A 5,641-nucleotide genomic window follows, 5' to 3' on the forward strand; every position below is an offset into this window, starting at 1 on the left:
TAGTTAGATTTGATGCTAGCTCGTCACAGGCTGCTGCTCTGGTATTATGCCGCCACCTACTGTGTGGGGTGAGAACTGGGGAACTTTAACGCAGAAAAAACACGGGGAAATAGGGAAAAGGGGGGAACAAATCGAATATACACAAAAATCTATGTACTCCTTTATTCAGATTAAAATGTATACGCAGATCCCTACAGGCTCTGGGGTCTGAGGGAAGATCATATTCAGATCGTATTCCCTGCAAAATGTTGGTTGTGAAGCCCTGGAGATCCAAAAACCTTTTAGCCACATTCACAATTATATCCAGTTTCTTTGATTTCTTATTTGTTTGGCCAGTACAGTTTATCATCTGCGCAATAAAATCTACCTTCTTCATTGTCTGTATTAACAACATGTTCTGCAGGCTGCCATTTTTTTAAACCTTTATTTAACTAGGCAAGTCAGTTAAGAACAAATTCTTATTTACAATGACAGCCTACCAGGGAACTGTGGGTTAACTGCCTTGTTCAGGGGCTGCCTTGTCAGCTCTGGGATTCAATCCAGGTATCTTTCAGTTACTGGCCCAACGCTCTAACCACTAGGCTACCTGCCGCCCAAAATTGCACTGCCTCCACATAGGAGACCTGCAGGACAGCCCTGATTCTTGCTATTTCGACCTCCTTCACACTTACAGGGCCCTCCTAAACTCGGGAACGTGGTTCCCACCACAATTGCATCATCGTGTATCCACTGACTCTTCAACAACATATTTATTCCGTCTGCACACACCTGCCACGTCGGCAAACTTTTTGTAATTACGACATTGCAACGGCATGTTCAAAAAAGCTTTCACTGCGTATCTCATATACCCCAGCTTTTCATGTTTCGGGAGAAACTTCATCAAATAGCAATAACACGGGTAGGTTTTCCTTCTTCCTTCCATCCACCAGAAAGTTCAAGCGACGTGCCTCCACTACTCCCGGACCTGGTACGTGGTGATTATGACATTGATCCTCAATTTCCACCGAGACGCCAGAGATGATACCTTTTGCCGGTGCCCTGCTCAGAAAGTAAAAGCTTTCCACTTCATACTCCCATAATTTCCCCAGCCACAATGTACTTTCCTTTTGTTCTTATGAAAAAATAAATCAACACCATAAGACTCCTGGTAATGCTGGCCGACTCCACCTTTCCCGATGCGTCCTCCATCTGTGCAACAGCAATTGGGTCTCCCAAAAATGCATCCTTATCGATGAATCGAACTCTTACAAGGAATGAGGCAACATAGTACTGGGCACAGATGTCATTTCAATGTCTAGTTTTGATTTACATTTGGATCAGTTGCCATATAAAGTTAATTCAACGTGACCCCCCCAAAAAGAAAAAAGTACGAAGTCACTGGATTTAGGTTAAAAGTTGGGTGAAAATAAGACTTTCCCTTACGTTGATTACTTTTTGCAAATCCAATCAGTTTCTATGTTGATTCAACTTCATCACATTTAACTTTTTTGTTCAAATGACGTGGCGACAACGTTGATGCAACCAGTTCTTTCCCAGTGGGATTAGACCGAGGCTCATCTTTATTTGCAACTTTATCCCCTTTTATCAATTTTCCAGTCAGTCTTCAACTCACTTCCATCAACTTTACTGAACGCTCCATAAGACTCAAACAACAAATCCACTTCTGCCATTAGCTGTCATCAGAGGCTGTCCACCACCATTATTCTTTTGCCTTTTCAGCGCTAACCATAAACAAATCTTTACACAAAAAGATGATTAGGCATACATCAACTCGTGATGCGAGTGTGACATACACCAGACCTGAGAAATGTAGTTTTCATGCATCCATCCATTCATTAATTCATTGGTAGCAGTGCATCACAGAAGCAGATCATCATCATCGGCGCATCAATCATAATCTCCGGCTGTTCGTGACTTTGATTTTAAGCTGATTTAACGGTGCTATTTTCTCAGATTTTTTAAAACCATTCTAGTTTCATTATTGCACTATATTATATACGTTTTTAAATGTTGTAACTTTTAGGCTGCGCTACCCTCGTTCCTGTATCCAGATCTACCTTTCTTATGCACCTCCCAAATAGGCCTATTAATAGGCTACAGGTTATGGCCCTATTAAGATAATGCCGACCGCATTATCTACCAAGAGAACTCTCTTCGATTATAATCACAGTCGTGTATATCCGCCCCAAGCAGACACATCGACGGCCCTGAAAGAACTTCATTGGACTATGTAAACTGGAAACCACATATTGTAGCTGGGGATTTTAACAAGGCTAATCTGAAAACAAGGCTCCCTAAAATGTATCAGCATATCGAATTTGCGACCCGGGCTGGCAAAACCCTGGATCATTGTTACTCTAACTTCCGCGACGCATACAAAGCCCTCCCCCGCCCTCCTTTCGGAAAATCTGACCACGACTCCATTTTGTTGCTCCCAGCCCTCCCAGAAACTAAAACAGGAAACGCCCGTGCTCAGGTCTGTTCAACGCTGGTCCGACCAATTGGATTCCACGCTTCAAGATTGCTTCGTTCACGTGGACTGGGATATGTTCCGCATAGCGTCCGACAATAACATTGATGAGTAATTCGGTGAGCGAGTTTATTAGCAAGTGCATTGGTGATGTTGTACCCACAGCGACTATTAAAACCTTCCCCAACCAGAAACTGTGGATTGATGGCAACATTCGCGCAAAACTGAATGCACGAACCACTGCTTTTAATCAGGGCAAGGCGACCGGAAACATGACCGAATACAAACAGTGTAGCTATTCCCTCCGCAAGGCAATCAAACAAGCTAAGCGTCAGTATAGAGACAAAGTAGAGTCGCAATTCAACGGCTCAGACACGAGAGGTACGTGGCAGGGTCTACAGTCAATCAAGGACTACAAAAATAAAACCAGCCCCGTCACGGACAACGATGTCTTGCTCCCAGACAAACTAAACAACTTCTTTGCTCGCTTTGAGGACAATAGAGTGCCACCGACACAGCCCGCTACCAAAACCTGCGGGCTCTCCTTCACTGCAGCGAACGTGAGTAAAACATTTAAACGTGTTAACCCTCGCAAGGCTGCCGGCCCAGACGGCATCCTTAGCCGCTTTTCTCAGAGCATGCGCAGACAAGCTGGCTGGTGTGTTTACAGACATATTCAATCAATCCTTATCTCAGTCTGCTGTTCCCACATGCTTCAAGAGGGCCACCATTGTTCCTGTTCCCAAGAAAGCTAAGGTAACTGAGCTAAATGACTATCGCCCCGTAGCACTCACTTCCGTCATCATGAAGTGCTTTGAGAGACTAGTCAAGGACCATATCACCTCCACCCCACCTGACACCCTAGACCCACTCCAATTTGCTTACCGCCCCAATAGGTCCACAGATGACGCAATCGCAATCACACTGCACACTGCCCTAACCCATCTGGACAAGAGGAATACCTATGTAAGAATGCTGTTCATCGACTACAGCTCAGCATTTAACACCATAGTACCCTCCAAACTTGTCAATAAGCTCGAGACCCTGGGTCTCGACCCCGCCCTGTGCAACTGGGTCCTAGACTTCACACTGAACTCAACCTCACACTCAATGTCAACAAAACAAAGGAGATGATCGGGGACTTCAGGAAACAGCAGAGGGAGCAGCCCCCTATCCACATCGACGAGACAGTAGTGGAGAAAGTGTAAAGTTTTAAGTTCTTCAGAGTACACATCACGGACAAACTGAAATGGTCCACCCACACAGACAGCATGGTGAAGAAGGCGCAGCAGCGCCTCTTCAACCTCAGGAGACTGAAGAAATTTGGCTTGTCACCAAAAACATTCACAAACTTTTACAGATGCACAATCGAGAGCATCCTGTCGGGCTGTATCACCGCCTGGTACGGCAACTGCTCCGCCCACAACCGTAAGGCTCTCCAGCGGGTAGTGAGGTCTGCACAACTCATCACCGGGGGCAAACTACCTGCCCTCCAGGACACCTACACCACCCGATGTCACAGGAAGGCCAAAAAGATAATCAAGGACAGCAACCACCCAAGCCACTGCTTGTTCACCCCGCTATCATCCAGAAGGCGAGGTCAGTACAGGTGCATCAAAGCTTGGACCGAAAGACTGAAAAACTACGTCTATCTCAAGGCCATCAGACTGTTAAACAGCCATCACTAGCATTGAGTGGCTGCTGCCAACATACTGACTCAACTCTCTATCCTCTTTAATAATTAAAAATTGGATGTAATAAATGTATCACTAGTCACTTTAAACTATGCCACTTTATATAATGTTTACATACCCTACATTACTCATCTCATATATATATAATGTACTCTATACCATCTATTGCATCTTGCCTATGCCGTTCGGCCATCGCTCATCCATATATTTTTATGTACTTATTCTTATTCATTCCTTTACACTTGTGTGTATAAGGTAGTTGTTGTGAAATTGTTAGATTACTTGTTAGATATTAATGCATGGTCGGAACTAGAAGCACAAGCATTTCGCTAAACTCGCATTAACATCTGCTAACCATGTGTGACAAATAAAATTTGATTTGATTTGATTTTACCCAGCTAACAATTCTAGGGAGAGAGAATGTTTTTGTAATGTTAACCGTAGTGTTCACCAGATGTTTGAGTGTCCAAATAAAAAAATGATGAGACGTAGTATATAATATTACAGTTAAGCAGTCTAACAAAGGCATAGGGCTGTTGTAGTATCTGTCAGTCCAAGTAGGGGGAAGGTTCAGTTTGTGACTGGATCAAGTGTAGATCTACCACTGACCTAGCCCCTTGTCTGAGGTATTTTTTGGGGCGTTAGAGTTAGGAGAACATTCCCTGAAAGTCGAACAGAACAAGTTTGCCGGGTTCTCAGAATATTCAACATTAATGTTCTAGACACATTTCATTGGAACATTCCTGTGTCCAGTTTTCTGAGTCTTAGTAGAATATTTAATCCACACAATTACATTGTGTATGTTCATAGTAATTATTATTCAGCATGTCCTCACCTGGGATTTCAACTCACGACCTCTCAGTTCACAGCATTCCAATCTTTCTACAATGCTACCATATCTGTGTCAGTTATCAGTTAATCTGACTGTTCTCTCATTCTTGATTTGATTTATTTATTTCAGCAATTTTAGGGCTTTCTATATCATGGTCTAAGGTTGGTTAGGCATTTTACCCTGTTTTAATGTTATTCCTGAATCACTATGTTCAATAAAATAGTTTTTCTTGAGTGTACTTTTAACAGAGCTGAGATTTAATTCAAAGTGCATTTCAAGAGGAGAATGGATTGATGCTCATTTTCGTTTAATTAATATATACTGATAATTATTGAAAGGTACTGGAAATGTGGTCATAATTTGTGCTCAGGGGGTAATCCTACAGATTCCCATTTTTCAATGAGAAACATATTTGAATTAAACCAGTTAAGGGTGTTGAAAATAATGATAACATACTGTATATTGCTAAGAACGTGAGAGTAGTGTGACTCCCTTTGCAGTTCTCAAACCCAGTCCACCAGCACCAATAACAAATGCCCTAACCACTGTCCCAATAAGGAATATCACTAGTACATATGCTTAATAGGCCTTATCCAGAAGCAAACCCTAACCCCTTCTCCCTAGGCACTTGTGTAGATCTGCAAC

Source organism: Salmo salar, chromosome ssa01, assembly GCF_905237065.1.
Source record: "Salmo salar chromosome ssa01, Ssal_v3.1, whole genome shotgun sequence".
Classification (NCBI taxonomy): Eukaryota; Metazoa; Chordata; class Actinopteri; order Salmoniformes; family Salmonidae; genus Salmo; species Salmo salar.